The following is a 23,843-nucleotide window of genomic DNA, read 5'->3' as shown; positions in this document are numbered from 1 at the left end:
TACATTGTAATATGACATCCTTTTCTAATGAGACTACAACAAATGTTTTTCTCTGTCATATAGTCAACAAAACCTTTACTGGCAAAAACCAATGGACATAGTACACCATGATGGATTTACTAAGGCCTGACACTGGATCCCCTGCAGTGGGAAGACATAGCAGTAACAGCTATAACTCATTTGTCGTGAGGTTTTCTGGGTGGTGGACAGTGAGCAGATGCCTCATTTTACAGGACTCAGTCCCAGAAACACAATCCAGCTCTGTGATATCCAGACCATTCCTTCTCTCATCAGCTCACCTCTGCATCTATCAAGTGTTTAGTCACTGGCACACACTCTTCTTTGCTCTCTGCCAGACTGTGCTTCCCAAGTGTGTCTGTTTTTTCTGTGGATTATGGTTTGTAAATCCTACTTTTTCATCCTGTTGATCAAGGCCCCAGACTGTCATTGTTCTTGTTGTCACTGCTTTTTACTTTGATCACAAAACAAAAACAAAGACGGTCTGGATTTCCTGTGTGGATTTAGTGAGCTCTTACACCCTACCAGTTTTCTGTGTGATTCTTATTAGTTGTGTCTGATGAGGATTAAGATGGATGTTATGTTTTTCTTTCAGCCTTTTTTTTGCAGTCCATACCCATGTTGCTGATGTTTTTCACATATTTCTTCATAGTGTCGTGTGTATTTTATGTCTGTAGGGTATTTCTGGAAGCAAACATGACACGCACAGGGCGCTTGTGGAGACGGAACACACACTGGTTCTTTGTTGTAGCATGCTTTTTCCCAACTCCTAGAACTTCCTTATACATTGAACTTTTTTTTCCTCCTAATTGTATAGTATCCTAAAATGTTTTGAATGCTCAGAGTTTTTTCTTTTTTAATTCAGACAGCAGTTAGTTTTTAACATGGTCATGCCTTTTGGAGTCATGGTCTGATTAGGATTAAACACTTGTTGGCTGGTGATCCTGGTTTCATGCAGTTTTCCCCTTTTTAATTTCAGTTCCACAAGGCCACTTCTGCTGTACGTTCCAAGAGCACTCCTTGCTCACCTAGAGGACAAAGAACTTTCTATGCACTTTCAAAGGAGAAATGAATTAAAAGTGCATTACTATGCCATCGAGCCAGTCTTGGAAAGTGTCCCAAACTGTAAATAAAGGTAAGAGTAATTCATATTTTGGATTTACTCATTGAGCACCAGATAAATTCCACATTTTCTAAGAAAGCAGTGTACAGCTACAACTAACAAAGCAGATGTGCCACTTGGTATGTTCTCATTTGTTTCTGATGTTTTCTTACAAAAATGAACTAACCAGCACTGCATGTGTGTTCCTTTACACCACTATGTTATTGAAGAAAAGTCTTTGAGCAATGGGTGGAGTTTTTGAGACTTCATGAATAGTAGTGAGTAACTATTGACATTTGTCATGGCTATGTGAAATCAAACAGACGATGATGACATTTTCCAAGAATCGTTATCGACAGTCCGTTTTAAATTTAAAGCCATAAAACATGAAACATACAGGCAGGAGCAAAAACTCAGAAACACTTCAATGTTGGAGTCAAATCTTGAAATCCTATGTCAGCACCACTTCACGCTCTACCTAGTGTTTATCCTCATCTCTGGTCCTATCGCCACCCTTGTGCAAGTTCCTACTTCTCTCAAACCCATGGCAAGCATTGCATAGTCCACACTTTAGAGATTTTGCAGGCAAACTAAACAACTACTACTACCATCATGTCCTCAGTACCTGTAGTTCTCAACTGTAATACATTATAAGATGTACTTTTTTTTCTATATATTTGGATTATGGACTCCATGCACAAGAGTAACCTGAAATTTCCCACAATACACTTGAGGGACTTCTGCACCAAATGAGACTACATTTGCTGGTCTGATAAAAGAAGTAATAAACTAATATAATCCTAAACATATGTAGGAAAGCTGGCACCACTTGTCAGCTGGCCAATACCATCTATACAATGCAGCATGGTAGTGGCAGCTGTGTGTTGATGTTTTTTAGCAAGTGAGGCGAATATTAATGTAGATGTACAGAGACATCCTGGATGAATACCTGGTCCAGAGCAATCTTGACCTCAGACGGTTCATTTTTCAGCAGGACAGCGACTAAAAAAAACCCAAAACTTTGAATGTCCTTGACAGAGCCCAGACTGGAATTTGATTGGAAGACTGGAAATGGCTATGCACCAACACTCCTCAACAAAGTTGATGGAGTTTAGATGGCTTGCCCAAATCAAAGTGTAAAAAAATTGTGCAAAAAAAATCCCCCACATTCTGTGTTTCTTTAATTGGTACGACTAAAATCCCAACTCTATTTTGGATATCCCAGCTTTCTTACTAAGCAACACACAATCCCTACAAAGGCAGGCTTTATCAAAAAAGTCTGTAAGTACTTTGAGCTAAAATTACTGTGCCTAATTATAGTATACATATGATGAGTCATTGTACAAACAGTAGCTCTGTTAGATTTTTACCAAGACTGATTTTCCTATCTGAAGCATATTTATTTTATTTGCAACTTTTCATTCAAGACGGCGTGTCCCCTTTCTTCTGCCAAAGGGCCTTCAACCACTATTGTTCTGGAAAGATTACTGGGACATCAAGCTGAAGCTTTAGGCCCGTAGCCCAGCTATCATTCAGACCTATAGCCATGCCGGTTGTCCCTGTCTCTTCTGTGATGAGATTTGACAGAGTTCTGTAAGCTGTCATTGCATTCCTGCACAGCTGCTCTTAAATCACCAAAAAAATGGATGAATCAAATGTTTTTTTTCTTGGTCTGGAGCAAGTGCGCAACTGCGTATGGAGGCCATGTGCTTGCGGTCCCTTGTATAAATCATTCCAATTCTCAATCACTTATCAGTTTTATGTAATGATGTGTTTTTGTGTATAAATGAGTGCACTTGACACCAGTCGGGCCTATTCTCCATTTCCTGTAATTCTCTAGAGCTCTGACTTTGTATGTCAACATTGTGCAAAGAATTGAGGCTGATAAGGAAATGTTGAGCCAATTTGACTTGACTGTTGAAGTGGTTTGGAATCATCACCAGGCCACTGGGACATATCAAATGACTGGTGGAACATCTGAATTGTTGCTTTAGTGCCTATGAGAGCTGAAACATTAGAAGAGACATGCTATCTTGATTCGTAAGTAGGTTTAAAATTGTATATGCAAAGAAACATCAAAAGTGTAATTGCTTTGTTTTCTTACTCACTGTACAAATATAGAAATAGATGGGATACTCCGTTTTTGGGGCCCATCAAGTTAGAATCACAGTAGAAAAACACTTCCAAGTCATAAATACAAAATGTAATATTTAAATGAAAACAAACCACATCGGCTTCTCATGCCAACCTACTTCTTACACCGCTGTAACCTTAAAGTTATGTATATCAATCACTATAAACCACAGGCCCATGAGAGACTACAGTAAATGCATTTCCTTGCCCTTCACTGCCTTTTGGATTTACCAATCAATATACAGAATCTGTCCTTTCTAATCCAATATATCTTTTTGAGGAAAAAAAAAACATTATAGTCCTGTCACTAAGGTCTAGTATTCAAGTTATGATTTCATTTTGTTCTATTTTATATTTTTTTAAGTACACCGGGTAAAGTAATTATGTAAAAAAAGTCAGTAAGTTAAAATTTATTGAGCCCCCCTGCTTTCACTTTGTGATTTTCTCCATTTTTTTTGTAATGCTATTACCTTGCCCATACTGTACTCCGACTAACTTAGTGAGTGGCCTTCTCCCTTAAGACCAAGACAAAGCCTGGAAATTGCAAAAACAAACCTGGAAGGATGTTCACAGGTCAAAAAAAAAAAAAAAAGCAGATGAGATATCACTTGTCAGAGAAGAACCGGATCAGACTGATAAGATGATCTTGGGGGTGATCAAATTCTTAACTGTCCAAAAGGAGCACGTGCATTTGGCCATTTCCCATCCACGTTTGGTATGAAAAGGGACAAGAAAAAGTCATTTTAGCGCTATATCATTTTGTTTTAAATCTCATACTCTGTTTATTGAAATCACAACGCCTCTAACAGGGGTGGGCAAACTATTCCACAAAGGGCCGCAGTGGGCACTGGTTTTCATTCCAACCCACACCAATCTGGTGCCCGACAAGTGCAATCATCGGATTGCAATCAGGTGCTTCTTGTTTTCTGTATAAATCTCATTGGTTAAACCAGGGGTAGCCAAGTCCAGTCCTCGCGAGCCCCTAGCTAGTCTGTTTTCCATGTGTTCCTCCACCAACACACTTGAATCAAATAATTGGGATTGGTATGAAGCTTCTGGACAGCTTGTTGTTTAGCTGATCATTTGGTTCAGGCGTGGTAGAGGAGGGAAATATGGAAAACAAACAGGATAGGGGCTCTTGAGGACCGGACTTGGATCAGTAGGAAGAGAAGCTAGGTTGGTTGCGTGAAAAAATATGAATGAAAGAGGTGTACATCTATAAAAAAAGAAAAAAAAATCAATGCCTTTTCATGAAATATTGGTCATACTCTACTTGTATTCCAAATTTAACAATTGTAAAAACTGTAGCTGCCAGAAGACTAAGAAACAAGAAAGTTTTGGCTTCAATTTCTGCTGTCTGTACTGTTCTTAATGGCAACAACACATACCCTGTTCACCCGACCTCCAACTATCAGCCTTCATCTCAAACGGAGATTTTCTTTCTTATGCTTCTTTTCAAATTACAGACTTCTAAATATATGCTTCCTGCTAAATGTCCCTCAAAAAGTCTCCACGGGATTATCAGGTAACAAGACAAAGCCCAGAGATGGTGTATCAAAGCCTCTTGGTGTGTTGCAGAGTATTTTTAAGGAGGATTGTTTTTCAATAGAGCCGCCACTTTAAATGACCACGATTGAAGTTGAAGCTGAAGAGTTAGATGAAATGTATTTTGGTCTTGGGTTGCAGCTAATGGAGGGCCATTTTTTTGCCTAACATAAAATGACATTGCACCTCCACCCTGCCCCTGGCTGCACTGTTAAACTCACAAGGCAGGTGACTGCTCCAGCTCAAATAAACTACCACTGTCAACACAGCCTTAGAGACATTTCAGATGCAATGCAATTTAATGGCAAATCGCTCCAACCCTATATTTCTCCTAAAGATAAAAAAAAAACCTGATTCGATGCTGAATGTTTCAAATCATCTGTAATGGTCAAGGTTTATAAGATAAAACTAATAAACACAAACAAAACTTGACTAAATAACGCATCACTTTACATTCCGTAGACTGACCTGGGTCTGAGCGACTTCCTCAATTCACCCTCAGTTACAAAGATGGACCAATGGGAGCCACTAGAGAGCATTGTTGTGTTGTTCATACGTTCCATCTGAGAGATAGTCGGAAATGGAGTACTCCACATTAACGAAAAAAAATATCTTGAAAAGATTATTTAAATTCAAGAAAGATATGTAAATAGGAAGAGAAATGCCACTTTCTAAAATTAGTCCTGTGTTTTGAATTAACTGAGTTTTTCATAATTGTATGCTATTGATTAGATGTGTTTTTAAAAATGTCGTGTGCTTTGCTTTACTAAGTACATAACTTTTATGCACACAAGTAAAAATAAATATACATAATTGAAATAGCAGAATATATTCTGAATTGGTGGGGTGCGATTTAAGAACATTCAAATCATTTTTCAGAGTAGAGCTTTGCAATATGGTCGCTACCCTAATGGCACGATGTGGTCATAATTATAGAAACAACTGTTTGTCTGTTATGGATTTAAAGACAATTTTTACCGTCCCAGAGGGGAATAAAACAATTCTTGCACTGTCTTTGTATGAACTTCTAAAATTGGAAAATGTGACACGTTTAGGCAGGCAAAAACAGTAGAGACGTGATAAATTGTCGGACAAGTCCAATCTGTCATTTGTGCTGCGATAAAGAACAAGATGCATTAACCCAGCAACACTGGGGACTGCTCTCTGTCTTTCTTTGCCTCCTTTCGATCCCTCCCATACTTTTCAATGTCACAGTGTTGAAATGATGGATGATGTTGCAGCTTGTCAAAGATGTTAACTTCCTGTACTGAAGACCCCAACAATTTGTTACTGCATCTACCTGCCTTAACTGATTAAACTGTCTGCCCTTTTGTTTTACTGTTACTTCTGTTAGTCATATCCACTTTATTCCAGTGAGTTCATTTATATTTGATGAAGTGATGTAATTCGGAGTATAATATGGTTCAGCTGCTGTGCCTTGACTTTTGTGACTTTTTGGGATCTCGTGCTGGTGAGTCTAAACTAATGGAATGCCCAAGCAACCCCCCACCATAAGTCTTTACCTCTGACGAACCTCCAGTCCCTTATTCCCAAAGCACCAAGGTATTTAGCCAAATACATTTATCTACCTCAGTCAACATCTGCCTAACCACATAAAAGAGCAAAGTGAATCCATCTCTTTAGATGATCTGTTATAGAAATGTATTTAGAAATTTAGAAACTGTCTTACTGACAATCAGCTTGCCAGCTTGTTTGAGAATTTTTAATACAAAAGGATATCACTCACATGGACAAACATAGTAAAACACCTTCATAAATATATATAAGGCTCAAATTTCAATGCTAACTGGCTCATCAGCGAACAAAGTTCACTCTTGTCAGGAACTCATCAAATATTGCATGTTTAAATCAACTATACATAGTCAAAGTCTGAGAAAAAAAACTGCTATGAGAACCAAAGGTGCATGCACTGTCCAAAAATCTTGCAATACCAAAACTGATCCGGAACTGAGCTGGGATACATGCATGATTGATGCTGAATATGGCTGAGAGATGTTGCTTTGTACCCAAGCATAGGCCATGCTACTCTGTCTGTGCTGATTTATGACTGTTTCTCTAGATTTTGTGAAAGCGCATTGGAGAAGAAGGGTTAACTGTCCTAAACAAAGATCTGTCTGTACTCAGTTGGGATGAAGGACTAAATGTTGACTGCAGAACAGGGGCCAAGGGAAAACACACACTGAAGTGTGGGTTGGTAGTAGCAGAAATAAAAGGCTGAGAGAAAAATCACACGCACAACCCCCATCGAGTGTGTTCATAGCTACATGTTAAGACTGCCGTGCAAGACTCATACGAATATGTGCTATAGTATTTGTACAGTACAGACTTCAGTCCTGAGCACAAAATCCCAACCATCTTTATTGCCAAAGTACGATAAAATCTCATACGGAACTCCTCTCTCGTTAGTTATAAAACAGTAAAGCAATTTTTGTATTAAAGCAACAATAACAAAACATTTCCATCATAACACCATTTAGCAATGTCATTAGTAGTCGTCCAACACAACCAACTATCAGGTGTGCCAGCTAGTATCTAAAATGAACATGACATTTTACACACTATTTTGGGGTCTCAATAAATAGGATGTTTATATTTTCTGGAAGTATACATGGCTCTAATGATATATACAAGTGTTTTTTTTTACCTTGCCAAATAACCTAGGGTAAACAACGGGCTAATGTATTGAAAACACAAGCAGATGTTTTTTGCTTTTGAATGTCGTCTCTGTGTGATAGTAACTCTATCACTCTTAATTATGACTCAAAATGCTCCATTCCAAAAGCAGGAACGTGAATCAGGTCTTTAAAACCCCCTTTATTCCGTTCTTAGTCTGACCTCTTTGCCACAACTCTTTACCTTCCCTCTATGATTTGCACATGAATAAACACATTTTGAGCATATTATCCCCCCTTCAACGAGACTAATATCGACAGTGATTAAAGTGCCAATTATTACGGCCAACTGTTTCCATCAGCTCGCCTGGTGGGAGAAGTGGAAAAGGTATTACAATGTTTTTGACTTTGAGTAATGTGTTCTTAGTATCAGATCTGAAACAGAGTGGGTGTTGTGGCCTATAGTAGTACCTCAGAGGCTCAGTTCTGCTCACAGCACGACCCTCCCAAAACACTTACCTGCTGATCCAACGCCGCAAACTGAAAAACGAGCACATAGCTGGTGGCGCTGGCGGCCTTAAATTAGAGGCCAAAGCCAGGAATGTACGGGCAGGTTTATTTGGTCAAGCTCAGTGATCTGTTTTTCTAAGATCCCTATTATCCCTAATGAATATAAACAAGTGGGGCTATACAGGACAGGATGCCTGGAAAACAAGGGTGGTTCAACTTGCACATCTTTCTTCCTGTCTTTTACTCTTTCTTGTGCTACTTGGCTCACCTTTCTGCTTCAGGTCTCAGTGCATACCAAAATACGTAACCGCACTAAGTACCTCATTCACTGACTCTGAGGCACATTAAGACGTGCTGACATATTCAGGAAAAAACTTAGAATAGAAATGGGATGTGTTACATTTACTTGTAGCAGGGACATGTGGTTAGTGGAGGCAGAAATTCAATGAACACTGTTTAAAAAAAACAACAACAACAAAAATAAACATGACAAGCAAATATTATTACTATTTTTAAATACAATAATTTTTACACAATTTGTTATTCTATGGATTATTTTAAATTTGGAATTCAATAAATGATTTGCAGGGTTTACGATTAAACATTTCTAAATATGTATTTATTTTTAGATACATGGATCATTTCCGACAACAACATCTTGGATTGGATCGGATAACTTTCTTCATCCTGTATTTGAGAAACTTCATGCAAAAGGGTAAGCATACAGACACAGGAAAATACATTTTATACATAAATAAATAAATAAGCATTATAAATATACATACATACACAGATTTCTGTTGTTGTTTTTCTCCAACATCTTTTTATAAGTCAGGCTGCCACACTACTGTATTTTGCTCATGAGTTTCCAAATCTGTCTCTGTCAATGCCTCACAAGACAGAAGCTCCCCTATATGTCACTGACCTTTACCTGTGTTTTTGTACCTTCAAGTCAACAGCCAGCATCCCCCCCATGTGCTATCTATTATCATCCAGCTGTTATTGTTACTTCCGAGAGCATTTTCACGGTGCAATAAATTAACTGTGGCTCGGTTACGGGTTGTTATGCATGGCTATGCGGGAGCAATGTCAGATTTAAGGAAGTGCCATCGATGAGAAAGCCCTCACAAGTCAGGATGTTGGGGCTGATGGATAATGTTCAGTGGTTTCTGTGGAAGCAGTAAGTGTCAGAGCAAGGGAGGAAAGGTTGAAATTGGAATGTGGATTCCGAGACTACCGACTAATCCTTCTTTTCTGCAGAAAAGTGAATTGGTCATCAATAATTGAAATGGCTGATACCACAATGTTTTGACTTTGCTTTGAGTTGAGGGTGAACCGTATTGAGACATCACCAATGCACCTCGGGGAATAAAGACTCTTTCCTACCTTGCTGAGAAGGTAATTTATAGCCTGTTGACATACTAGTTGCAACAGAATACATATCAGATCCCATGACTGGTGATAAAAGTAATGCCATTCAAGTGACACAAAACTAAAAAGATACAAATATTTCCTAAAGACAATTTATGGCTTTAACCAAGATTATCCAGAATATTACTGCTGGTGGAAGGTCATTCAAATCAAGACATTAAAAATAGAACATAAATACAATGGCTTACAAGAGTTTGATACCAATTTAAAAATATATTAATTCATTTTCCTTACTGCATATCCTCACAAAGGTCGCTGGGGGTGTTGGACCAAGGGACACCCTTAATTGGTGGTCGGCCAATCACAATAGATGAATTAGTCCCTTTAAAATTTCATTAGCTAATGATGTGGTAGCTCAAGGTCTGTGACAAAATTAAAAAACAACCCAGTAGAAATCATACAATTTCCATCAATGTTTTGGCGTCCTATAGTCATAATTAAGCTTGCTTTTATGTTTGCCATCTGCTAACAGTTTTAGTTTCCAATGATCTAAAAGCATAGTGATTAAAAAAGAAAAATCTTAAAAAGAGCAGTGTACCTTGAAGCTCAAAGTGTGTGTTGCCTGTGGAGATGACAGCCAATCCACAAGGTCACGTCTGTTATTGTATGTGAGATGAATGAACAGATGCTCTAACGGTTCTGACAAAAACAAAAGCAACAACTAAGCAGTATCAGAACGGGTGTATTTAACACACTGATATGACACTTGTAGCAGAATACAGAAATGAAATGGTTAAATGTAAGATTTTTCAAGAAGAGAAAATAATGATGCTTTATCATATATTGAAACATTATAAACTGTATGTGCATTGCTATGCTTTTCAGCCACAGCCCTTGAGTTGTGCCTCCTACTCTCATCTGCTCCCACTTAACATCTTGAACGGTCTACTACAGTATGCTCTCGTGTCATGAAACACACACTACTCCCTTCCTCGCCATATCCTTCTGTTGTTCCTTTCTTTTTCTCCACTTTTGTCTGGCACAGAGAGTGGAAGATGGTTTTTCACTTTCTCCCCCCTTTTTTCAACCACGGAAAAAGCCCCACGCGTCCAGCTGCATCTTGGTTCGGCCATGGAGTCGTTAAATAGTTTGAAAAATGAATGTCTCAATGGCATCATTCTTGTCTGCGCCCCATCTACTTTTTTTCCATGTCTACTTGTTAACTTGTGAAATATTTGAGGTGTCTGAGAACTTCATTACACTGAGCATGCCAACAAACATTGCAGAACATCTTTTCTCTGATCTCTAGCTTGCCCTGGAAAGCATAAGTATTGGAAAAGCTTCCTTCGGCAAGTAGTCTTCCGAATCATTGTAAACAGTGCCCCATGATGGAGACTGTCTGCCCTTGTGTCACTAGTAGCTCTTGTTTATCCAAATCATTGTCAAAACCCATCCAACAGGCTTCTTTGATGCATATGTCATGGTTGGCTTTCAAAGTGGCCAAACATAGATATTTCCCATAGCTTCTTGTAAAAAAAGGTCCATTTAGTCAAGTTATTTGTATAATTGACTTCAGAACAACTTTGGCCACTAAGCCTGTTTATCTGATAATATGATAATCCACTGGTCTTCATACCAGAAGTGGAGCGAGCACCATACGTGCTTTTGAGGCTATTGACTGTGTAAATGCAGCCCACAAACCTTGAAGTTGTAAGTACACCAAAACCAGACACACTTACCCTGAACTTGGCCATGAGAATTTTCAGACTGTCTAGGCTTAGTGTCTGCAAATGACTTCCTTTTCTATCCTGGTCACAGTTGCTCTTTCATTGTAACATGTCTTTCAAAAACTGCAATCGTGAGATATCTCTCCACTCACCAAAAACACTTGTTGTACTTGTCTGCCTTCGTAGTGTACTTCACAGTACAGCAAAATGTTGCTTACCATTGTTATTATCTGTGTCATCTGATAACATGCAATTCTTGAGTTGTCCATACTATAATATCATCATAAGGTAAATTCACGAACAAAAGTTTTATGTTTTGTTTTTGACAAATAATTAAAAGTTATGTTTTTGTGAATGTTAATTTCATGTGACTGAGTTTAACACCACCAGTCAATTCCATTCTAATCAAGCAACCCCCAACTTTCATCACTGTACTTTGTTGTGTGTTAAGGCTTTTATTTGTTCCAGCCGGACATGTCTTGGTCTCAGTTGCCTCTATTTTTACGTTGTGGTTTTCACCCTGACCACCATCTTGGCTCCAGGCCGGTTCACTCTTCCCACCACACCCAGGGGAAAGTAGTACACACCTAAACTGTTTCAATTTCCTGCCTCTGACGTTCTGTGGGGTTACTGAGTGCCGGCATGTGGCTTAGAGAAATTCTTGTCGCCTTTCACATACCCTGTTGTGGGCACTTCTTGACCCAGGCCTCTTAGGAGTATGATGTTTGCTATCATTCCATGAAACCACTATGAGATCTTTGCCCACCCTGGCTACATGGTGTTATTTAGTTTTTTTTTGTTTAGTTTTTTGCATGAATGATTTGACTCCTGAGAACAGATTTTTGCATTGGCTATACATGGTATACTGTTGTAATGTGACTATACAGACATCATACATAATAAGTTAGATAAATGAAGTATTTTCTTTTCGAATAGAATGCGCTCCTCTGTATTGTTTGTTCTGTTTAGACAGAAAATTGATGGCCTAAAGGAGAAAAAATATAAAATGCCATCATTAATTTTACGTAAAATTAATTGAGAAAAAAATATATATTTCTCAATTACTGAGCTCTCTACTGCTAAGGAATACTTCACTTGTGTGTCAAGGCAATCAAATTGATGTTGTTAAACACAAACTTGCCTTGTCATTTTGTATAAGAGTTCAAAATGTTGTTTTTAAAATTGTGTCAGAGATGAATTGCAGGGTTTGTTTTATTACTAAGTAGCAAGTATTTCTGCATAGGATTTGGTTCAGATTACTATATTGTTGTTCTTTGTCTTTTGTGTAAGAGTTCAAAATGTTATTTTAAAAATTGTGTCAAGGATAAATTACAGGGCTTGTTTTCATCTTTAGTATCAAGGTTTTCTGAATAGGATTTGGTTCAGATTACAAAATGTTGCAGTAGCAAAATCTACAGCTGTTTTAAAATTCCAGTACCCCCGCCAGTAAAAATATTTGGAAGTAGTGTAAGCGAATATAGGGTGTTTCCATTCAATATTTTTAGTTGAAGCAAAGTTGATGCCATCGCAATGTGGTTATCACTTGTGGCCAGGAAAATCATCTTTCAATCTGTGAAATTGTCATTAATCTAATCGGATTATTTTGTCTTTCATTTTTTCCCCCCTCACAAATCGATAGCCACTCTTTTGAAAGTTGAACAACCTTACTTTGCCAACTACAATTCTGTAATAGAGTTTGCAATATACAGATAATCTGACAGTAGGATAAAGTTTTAGAATGTTTTGACCAGTTGACCATTTTCCAATGTTCAAAATATTTGATTTTTAAATCAAACTGCTCTAAATTCCTTGGCTTTTCCGTTTGGTCTCTGAAACAGGCACTTATAGGTTTTGTGAATTAATTTTGGTCAGTATTACAATTTGGAAGCTGAGCTATTTAGATACATTTACAATATCACATACTGGGAAATAACAATACTACCCTCACTTCCTGAAATATGTTTGTAAGACAGCGCCCACAACTTGACCACTGGTATGATGTGAGAACATTATAGGCTGACAAACTTACTGTGGCTGGCTCTGTTCCCCTCATTTGGTTGTTCTCAAAGCCTTGTGACGTAGATGTTAATAGCAGATTTGTAGATGATTTCTGGTGTGCCATGCTGTTTTCACATTTGTTTTGTACATCATGTGTTGACGTCTTCAATGTGACTTGGTTGGTCTGTGCGCTCATCACTGTTGGAATTCTCCTACTCAGTTCATCGTAAAATGTCCTACTTGTAGCACGATACCTTTGTCGTGAGTTCACATTTGTTTTGTTTCATCTGGTTCTTCTATCAGCCATTTTCTCTTAACTATATACATATACACATACCTATATATACACATACATATATTGGACAATGTCAACTTGATTTAGGAGTTTAATTACTCCCATGATCCGTAACTCAATGTAAACATGTTAAATCAATGCTCCTCACTAAAATGAATTCAAATGACATTATTCAGGATTAGTGCACTAAATGACCATTTTTGTTTATTGAAGAATAGCACTGCTTTGCATGCTAATTTAATATAAAACGATGAAAAATAAATATGTTTTATACAGTGTAATTATTGCAAATTGGGAGATACTGACTCATGGACACACTGACAATAGTTGTAGTGTTGTATTTGTGTTGTGAGAGCCAGTGAATGATCTCAGTAACATGGTTGGCTAGTGTTCATGTAGGCATCTGGAATATTTTTTGGAGCCAACCGTCTACAGTCTAATTTTGTTTTTCTGTTTGACTGTTTGTACCTTTTAAATTAACAGTTGAAAGTGCATCTGTAAGTGCTCTTCAGTTGAATCAAATGGTATTGTATCTGAAACGTGTGTGCAGTGGTTGTCAAATTTCGGCTAAAAATATCTGACAGTTGGATTTTTGGTCCAAATATAATCCTAAATTCCATTTCTGGGAAAAAAAGCAATTTCTAAAAGTACTGTGTTCAAATCTGACGATATGTCAGTGACTTAAAGGCTATCATGACAAACACTGTGGTTAACTATAAAATCATTTCAAAAAGGTCCTCCATGATATATTTAAATTGGCTTTCTACATTGAGTCTTAGTTCCAGACAAAACGGGAATGGGTGTATCATGTGTGTCTCTCCTTTCCTAAAATGAAAACATTCTTTTCATCAAGTACTCTGAAGCTCTTAGTCATGTTCTTTGATTGTTTTTTAATGAAGAAATATTGTCAATTCTAGCGTGTGTGACATTCAGACCACACCAGAAGCTGCCTCTGCCATGCTGTTTGAAGGATGTGAATGGGTATGATCATTTTTGGAATGAATGCGTAGCGGTTAAAAACCTCCACATTCATTAGTATAATAGGAACAATGCACGTTCAGTTGATTGTCTCACTGTGTAGTTCAAATGCAAGGTTGATGCCATTGTACGCTGCGGTCTGCTCGGCACTTGCCAACTTCAGTCAACACTGCAATACCACTTCTGGGCCCAAACATCCAGACATCCCAGCCGCTGGAAACCAGTGGATTGGCTGGATTTGCCATTATAGACCTACAAATAACATCAGTTCAGAGCTATGGCAGTTGCAGATGACATAGCCAGCATTATTATTGTAAAAGCGCCAAGAAAATGATTGATGTCTGTGGATTTTCTTAATGAGGGAGTTGATAATTGTGACGAGACAGGAAAGTCTTTTGATCGATACGGTGTGCGATGAACTTCCAGTAGATTTTTCCATGAATGGCAGTCATTGGAATGAACTATTGGCAATTTGACATGCCATGCTTTTCTCATCTATGGCAAGCAGGCTTCCTCTCTGACACAATTAGGGCAGTTGAATCACTGCTTCTCTAATTCCATTTGCCTGGAAGTCTCTACACACAAACACTGCAGGTTGCAGACTGTCCTGTTTGGATGAATTGAATTACACGACATGATATTTTAGTGTGCCAGATATATACTGTATGTACATAATGTCTATGTTGCCTGTTTACATCAGAGTGTGGAAACCAAGAGAAGAAAGTAATGACACAACCAGAACGAACCTAATGAGATTAAAGCAGGCAGCACACATGTTTGTGTTTTATAGATCAGCTCTTGCTTTCAAAGCAATACATCTTTTGCTTGATGGATTAGACCTTGGTGCGATGGGAACATTGCTGAGGAAGATGAAGCACCATACTTGAAAACAGAGAACGCTGTGGGCATGCTGTGCGACTTAGTTTTTCTTTTTCCTTTTTCTTTTTTACACTCGTGTTCTTATCTTTCATAGTCAGTAAAAGACTGCCAACACCAGTATAAACTGACACTGTGATGATCATTATTAATGTATGTCATTTGTTATGTTGAGTCTGACAAGGCCGCCAAACATGGCAGCACAATCATAGCATGACTAGGTTTTTTTTAAATTATTTTTGTGATATTGCTGATAGCTTGGATATGGTTTGATGATAGAAGCACTGCGTTTCTAAACTCACCCAGCACGATGCTCGCTCTTCTTTCGGAATTGTACTCATTTCAACTTAAATGTGTTAGGCATTTAATTATATTCTTTCCATTCAACAAGACTGCTTGACTACTGACTACATTTTAGCAATGACACAAGGCCTGCTGGAATAAATTCTCTGAAAATAACTAGATAATAGCCATATTGTCATCATCTTTTAAACTCAGCTTTGGGTTCTTTGCGTAACGTCATGGCCATTCAAAATCTGACCATGAACATAAAATTACCTTCCATGCTTTTCTTCTGTTCATCCGGCCATTTTCTGCATCCTCCAAACTTGCATGTTATGTTCATTTAAGACCTTAAATTGGCTCAAGGTGAATTTGTGTGTGTATACTTGGACGCTTAGGCATGCCTTGATTTTAGCTGGCGACTAGTCTGTGGTATTTTATTATAAACAGCTACTTCTTAATAATATTGTGATTATCTTGACCTTGGACTTAAAGGTTTACCATGTTAAAGTATCACCACTGCTACAATAATTAGACGTGATCATTCTTATTCTTCCCCTATACTACGACCTCTCATTAGGAATATTCTACTTTTCTCCTCGTACTGCAATTGCACTGTTTATAAATCTATCTACGGTAGTTAGAGGAAGTGGAGTTGTGAATATGAAAACATGTACTGCTTTCATAGCCACATCTGAGGAATTTCCCAGGTCCTAATCTTACAGCCCTCTTAAATAAAATGTCTTCCTGCCATCATGTGTAATCATTAAGGCAGACGCACACCTCTGCTCTTTTCCGCCCAGCATAAGGAGAGCCAGAGGCTGCATAGCTGAATGTGGGCATTGTTTCCTGCTCCTCAGCAGCCCGACTTCCTAACCTACTTTGGAAATGAAAAGTGACACGAGAAAGTGCTGTTTTCATTTCTCAGGATAACTACAAGGAAAACACTAAACAATCTCTCAACAGAGATAAACCTCTTCCAATGACAAAACAATCTGTTTGCGTGCACTCTGTTTACGCCAGATTGTGTGTCTGGCTCGGTCACGCTTTTCGCCAGCAGAGGATGACTCGGCTCACTTTACATGATGATTCATGGGAACATGATGGAAAGTAATAGACACACCTTGGTCAGACATTACTAACAGATTTACACACTTGCGTTCACCAGCACTTCTGAAGGCTCAAGTGGCTTCCTAAGTGGCTTTTCATAGCAGCTGGGTAATAGTGTGCTTTTAACATTAAGCTCTAAAGAAGTGGGGGAAGAGCACAAAGGGGGTGGCAGAAGACAAATGAATGTAAGCTCCTCTGTCACAAGGACGTCTGCATTACATTACCTGGCTGCCTCTCCTGGCTGGAATCCCTCTGGCTCACTGTAATTATCATAATAATGAACCACAATTTTCCCTTTTCTCACTATACTTGTTAATTACGAGGAAGGGGTCAAGACAAGGGTTAAAGAAATAAAAATGGGGAAACCAGAGCCTGTTTGGTTGGGGAGAAGTGAAGGGAAGGTGATTTATTTTTATTAGTGGCAATCAGAACTCATTTAATCAAACAGGTGTAAATGCACCATGCATCATTTAGTGGTAACTGGCTTCTTGTATTGAATCACTTGTACACTTTCAATGCATGACAGATAATTTTTTTGGTCTAGTGTTCTGTTGATTCTATTTTTTAATTGATGATCTTGACACTAAATATTTCTTTTGTGTGTGTGTTTCAGACAAATGGAAAGCCATAGGAAGGACTATGGAAGCACTATGTGATGACCAAAAAATACATGTGTATATGTAATTTTTGGTGGGAGTGGGGGTTAATGAGCGATGGTTGGGAGGTTGCTATGCCATCACAGTGAGGTAAGATGAAATGACACACTCCCAACACCAGATATGATTGGACATAATTGTATTTTAATGTCCAGGAGGCCCATAACCACTTTGTGTTTGGTTTTTCCATGGTCGACATCTGGTGTGAAGAATGCCAACATGTGTTTCCACTACACTCGTATTTATACCTCTATGCATATAGCGGTCAACACAGCAGTCGGCACGAGTTTATTGTCGCCGTTACACTTTTGCTGTTAAGTGACATCATGTCAAAACACGTCGGCTTCTTTGCCGATGCCGCTTGCGTTTGTTTTCCCTTGTCGCTCTCAATTTAAAGGGAAGAATATGTTTGTCAAATGCCACAGTATTCAGTGGAGTTCATAGGGTGATGTTTTGAGTGGTCATTGTGCGCCACAAGCAAAATGGAGCGCCATGCTTAATTTTGCTTGTGGGTTTGGAGACATAGAGTGGATTTAGTTGTGGCATTGGATGAGGTAAGAAGATTCTGAACTAGAAGCTTTTCGGGTTGCAAACATAGGAAGAACCTAACACTAAAATGTGTGATAAGCCTGCCAAGACAATATGTAAACCCATTTGTCACAAACACCCATCTCCAAAACTTTTGGAAAATTGCCATTGGATTTTACAACAACATACATACATTTTATACTCGAGAAAAAAATTAATGCAATAAATAGTTTTCTCGCACACAAATTTATTCATTTGGCCACATATTTCAAATGTGCAAAGGCATTGATGCAACACATAAATGCCAATCTGATTTTAACCACCAACACTGGAAAGATAGCCCCTTTACGTGACTTTTATGTAGGAGTCAGCGGTTTGCCCATATTCTGAACCGTCTTGTGTGAAGAGACATTTTGAGTCTTTCTTGGTGAGTTTTTAATGCAACATATTCCTTCAGACTTAACTCCCATTAAGTATGTACTTCACCCTATTATAAGTAGAAAGAAAACTAACAACTTCAAAAATAGAATGCCTTGAAAATCATTATGATAGAAAAATATGGATTAATTAAAGACTTGGGGCATTTGCTGGAACCAAGTGATTTAAAAAAAAATAAAAAGCAAAGCCTTCACTTAATTATGTTGCAAAATTTACCCAAAATGTGGCCTGAATCATAATAATTCAGACTATTGAACTCTTATTGCATATTCTTTCTAATGACAAATCCAACTGTTTTCGGTGTGCAGCAAAAATAAAGGAATTGGCCTCACTATGTGAATCATTTTGAAAGGGAATGCTGTAAATTATAACAAATTTGCATTAAAACCTGACCAATATGACTAGTCATAGGCATATATTTATAAGCGATGCATGAATAAAGCAGGGAACATTGGCTTCAGATGGAGCTGATTCCATGACTAGCTGACCACAGACATTCACAGTCCAAGATAAACTCCTCTCCTTTGGAATGATGGTTTATATGCATTCATCTGTCTGCCCACCGTCTCTTGTGATGACCTTTTCAAGACTTGTTCTATTCTTGTAACTTGTAACTGCTTTAACATTTTTGCAATATGACTTATAGTCCTTAAATCTTTCAGGATATATTTTACAGCTCCTATTTACACTTCAATTTTAGATTCAAGCTAGTACTTCATATTTATGTGAGGTTTCATCTCTAATTGTTAACATAGCATTGCCAATTCATCGGGCATAGATATTAATCATCCATTTCTTGGAGTTTGAAAGACACCATTTCCAGATGATCCTGATGTAGAAGCTGGTTGTATATAATGATCTAAATCTCGTCAAATTCATAGCGGTCCATAAAGAAACCTTCACATCTGTTCTGGGTGTACATGATTATTGCTTTATTGTTGACAATTAAAAACATACATTTACTGGTACTTTAGTTAAAATTATAGCTATGTATCTTGTTTCTTTCTATTGCCACTGAATTTTCTTTTTTCATTTCCTTTTTTATCATCGTTGGCTACTGTTCTATTCAGAGTTCAGCCCTCCTCTTGCTAGATTATGATCAACATTATCTTCCCTGCTCTCATAAATTCTCAGCCCTCTCCTTCTTTGGCTCCCTGAGATGTCCTCGCATCAAGCTCTAATGCATTGCGTTAGATGTAAATCACAAGTTTGAATGGGATTTTAAAAAGAGAGATGCGAGGTGTCAAAGGGGGAAGAAAAAAATTGGCAATGTACACATTGATAACAAGACTTGTTTTTCTTTCTAGTGAAAAAAAGGCACAGAGTAAGTACAGTAATAAAATGGCTTACTTGCTTTTCAGAAAACCGAGTTCATGACCCAAGCTGTCCTTGCTTGTATTCTAAATGTGTAGCTGTATAATCACGAGAGCCACTTGCAATAAAAGTTGTCAATGTGGTGTTCTTAAAAGGCATCTGTGTTTCAACATTTAATACAAGGCATGTGACAAACACATTGTACAGTATATCTTCACACCATGTGTGAGTATAAGCATGCAGAGCACGTCACTAGTCTTTTGCAGACACCACATTGTCATGGGTGAATCTGGATTCAATTGTCTGCTTCTTACTTTACCTTGAGGCCGCCACCAGAAAGTTAAGGGGGGCACAAGACAAATATCTATCAGCTGTTTACGGCATGACAAAACAAACAAACCTGTGTTAAAAAAAATGATTTTCTACAGCTTTTATTGATGTCTGTCTCTTCAAAACATATTCAATTAAAAACACATGTAAATAAAGGCTGCTCTAAGTCACCCGGTGGGGTTCGAGAGTATCTAAGACCGATACGAGGCTCTGCGAATACCATTCCCTCTGGTTGACCTGTTACACTGATTTCTTTACCATTGCAACCCCTCGAGTTTGGGCTATTATTCTATTAGGCACACAAATGTTTGTAATCTTTACCAGTGTCTTTTCCTGATGTTTTTCTAGTTTCCATCTCGAAACCAATCAGAAGGCCTTGAGGAAACCATTATCTAGGAGGAAAACCATTAGGTGTTGAATAGGTTGTGAAAACAACTATTGATGACATAATAATGGCAGTGGCAAAGTGGCACAAAACAGAGGCTCCTTTGGTCTGTTTCTTTTAACTTAATCCTTTATTCCTCCGACGGAAGAATGTCGTCAGTAAGGTAAGAGAGATGATTATTTTGTTATTGCTGATAAGTTGCTATTTGTTTTGATATATATATTTATATTCATGATCAATGTCTTCTTCAATCACACAATGCTATCCTAAAGGTCAAGGTCTGAAAAACATATCAGACACCAGTAATATTTTTTTAGTTTTTGTTTTAGTCAGTACTAGTGACAATCCATGTTGAAATAATTAAATGTGTTTTTCATGTGTAATTACCAGTAGGCTTGTTGAGTCTGAATTGATTGAGGCAGATGGATAATTTCTATTATTGGTAAGCATTGTCCTTTTGTGACATGGTCTGCCTTGTTTCCACTGTTAAAATGTCTCCTCTGTTTCAGATCATTTTTCTAGGCCAAAATTGCAGTCTTTTTTTGTGATGGCTAAAATATTCTTCCACTTATCTGGAATTTGGAAGTCTCTCTTTAAAATGAATACTTCCCTCCCTCCAAAAAAGTATCTCTATTGTACAAACGCCACATGCATGATGGTATGCTGAATACCACATTAGAGGATTTCCTTGCAATTCAAAACTATGGATGGATATTATTTCCATTGAATATATATAATCTAATGTGGTATTCAGCATACCATCATGTATGTGGTGTTTGAACAATATAGAGACTTTTATATATGTATATATAATCCATGTTACCCTAGTTTGGATATGTACTAAAGATAAATACCCCCATATGAGACAGGCACTCGTAACAGTTAAGACACTCAATGAGGGCTTTCAAATGAAAGGCAACCTGTAACAGTTTTGCATTCTGTACCCCCTCAAAGTCTCAAAGTTAGTGCCCAATTTGCAGCTTGTGCTTAAACAACCTCTACTTTATACCTCACTCTACTATCTCTACTCCTGCTGTCACATTATATTATTTTCAAACATAAGACTGCCAAATTTCTCCTACTTCTAATTTCCTCACCCTGTCTGGGCTGAAATGACTAATGACAGAAAATGATAGTCCTGGTACAGATCCATTTTGGACAACAAGTGAATGGAAAATCACAAATCAGTGTGTGCTTGGGTGACCACACTAGATATGTAACACAGAAATCGGGAGGCTCGTGCAGACGCTGTACTTTGGCACTGCATAAGCAGACGCCTCATTGCTCTCTGCACGTGGACAAATGAAAGTGCGTCTAAATTCACAAAAAATATTGGACATTTTCAGCTTTATCAGATTTTTTTTAACCTCCATGCAGTAGTTGCTTTTTCTGTCGTAGTTCCACATTTTGAGAAAATAAAGCTGCTAGATATCCGACACTTGAGCTCTTTCTTTTATCTTTTATTACCCCCATGTTGTTGCAAAAAAAGTTCTAATGTACTTTTTATTTCTTTCCTTTCTATTCTCTAAAGGTGTATCCTGAAGATTCGCTTTGCCAAGAACTGTTGCCGACCTGCAAATCCAGATTTCTTCAAGCTGACAAGTATGATGTATATTGTTTCCTCTGATACATATAAAAGGAGACACAGCACTATGTTGATAACTGACAGTAAAGCAGTAATGACAAATGGAAGGAAGTGAGAAATGGTTGACTGCCTACGCACACATAACACTGCATTTTTTGTTGTTGTTGCTTCAGCAATTGCATTTAATGTTAAACTGTCTCTCTTTCTCTCATTCCGACAGTACCTAATGTTATATGGATATGATCCAAATCAAAGACAAAACGTTTTGTCATCCAGCCAATTTCCAAGACTTTCCTGTACATGTAAAAATGACTTTAAAAAGAAGTCAGACATCACCCTCAAAGGTAAACAAGATCTTTTTTTTCCTGAAGCCTTATAATTGAACAAGATTTATTTAATATGCAAACAGGGGCAATTTAGATCTAATGAGGTGCTTGCTAATCCAGCCTGCTATTAAAAGCATCTGAAAACAAGACATTTAGTCATAGAATTGTTAGTGCATTTTGCAAGAGATCCCAAAAAATGTGGTAGTTATCATGGGAATTCTAGGAAAATGTATAATAATTTCAAAGAAAAGGATGGTGACTTAAACATTATTATTATTGACTTTTTCCGCTTATAATTTAGCTATGTGATGGAGGCCAGTTTCAATTGATTGAAAACAACCCCAAACCTTGCTATCGCGATGAATCAAATATTGCAATTTTTTCTGCTAAAGCTTCAATATAAATAACAATGGGTTGAAATAATTGGATGTTTTACAGATGAGTAAAATGTGTATAAAATGGGCTTGACTAGGTGGAGACAGAAACAGTCCATGGGGTGATGTTCAGTAGTTGATGTAAGCCTGAAGTGATGGCAGCAAAGTCCAACAAAGGACAGTTTGGACAGGGCCAAATCAAGTTCGGCCTTGGGGCCATAAACCGGTTTAATCAAAGCATTCCGCAGAGACCCCTTTTGTTACCAAGCCAAGAACAGACGCAGTGATTGAAGTGGGGGTCACCCTCCTGATAAAACAATATTGATTTTGGCAAAGGTCTCATCAGACAAGTTCATGTTTTGCTCTTGCTGCTTTCTTTGATGGATTTTTGGGGTTATGAAATTGGGGTACCGTTTTTCTGATTAGGAATATTCTTTGTGGAATACATCTCTCCTCGTTTTAACTTCCCATATAATGTATATTAAAAGCTACTCTTATTTCCAGACTTTCTACTCAAGCAGTGAGGTTTGGGTTTCTGACAGTATCTGTCTGGCTTCCAAAACTATCCACTGACTGAGTGTTTGGGTTGGTTTGCAGTCTACTCAACATGTGGACACACTTATCTCTTTTTAGCATTTAGCTATCTCCTTTTCAATTGACTGCACCATTCTGAAATATGGATCTCATTGCTCTTAAGAGTCGTCGTTGTAGAAGCTGACCGAGTTGGTCCTTGATCTCAGCTTTACTCCTGTGAGAAGCATGTGTGTGGTCTTGTGAGATGCTCTTTGCCCTTTTGATACATAAGGTGTTGAAAAGGTCAGTAGTAAGGTCACAAAGGTATTGGTATATTGCACAAAGGATTCATCATATACACTTATAGGGAACTGGTGATGAGGCTGAAGGAAATTATACAGAAACTCCTCCTGCATTTGTCATTTGTATTAATATTTTAATAGAAAATAATGAAATTCATCAAATCATTTTACACACAATCGCATAACTGCTCTGGTATTATTTTAGGGTAATATTACAAGTAAAAATTCTGGAGAATTGGAAGCATTTGCAGCTTGTATAATGAGGAGGCCATGTGTCAGCCTTTTACAAGGTGCTGACTAGGGTTTATTTGTTTTTTTTTCTTCTGCTTCCCAATACAAGGTGATGACCTATTCGGTCAGAGTGTGGGTATCTGAATTCAGTTGGGATGATGATTTTGGATTCGCAGAATATTATGCATTTCTATAAATTAAAAATGCACTAGAAAATTTCTAAATCCAGAGTCCTGCCTCAGCAAGAAGAATTTCATGAGGAATCAAACATTAGATGCTCTTA

At 37.8% G+C, this 23,843-nt stretch overlaps 1 long non-coding RNA gene across 1 annotated transcript; it reads left to right on the top strand.

The window, feature by feature from the left end:
• Window positions 1-553: 553 nt before the first annotated feature.
• On the top strand, window positions 554-22,151 carry LOC144209809 (uncharacterized). The gene is made up of 6 exons (XR_013329249.1): window positions 554-1,153; window positions 8,571-8,656; window positions 17,192-17,324; window positions 20,193-20,392; window positions 21,761-21,831; window positions 22,035-22,151. It is a non-coding gene; the product is annotated as an uncharacterized LOC144209809 (long non-coding RNA).
• Window positions 22,152-23,843: the final 1,692 nt, after the last annotated feature.

This window comes from Stigmatopora nigra, chromosome 16, assembly GCF_051989575.1.
Source record: "Stigmatopora nigra isolate UIUO_SnigA chromosome 16, RoL_Snig_1.1, whole genome shotgun sequence".
NCBI classification, from domain to species: Eukaryota; Metazoa; Chordata; class Actinopteri; order Syngnathiformes; family Syngnathidae; genus Stigmatopora; species Stigmatopora nigra.
This window is presented reverse-complemented; position numbering and strand designations above follow the sequence as displayed.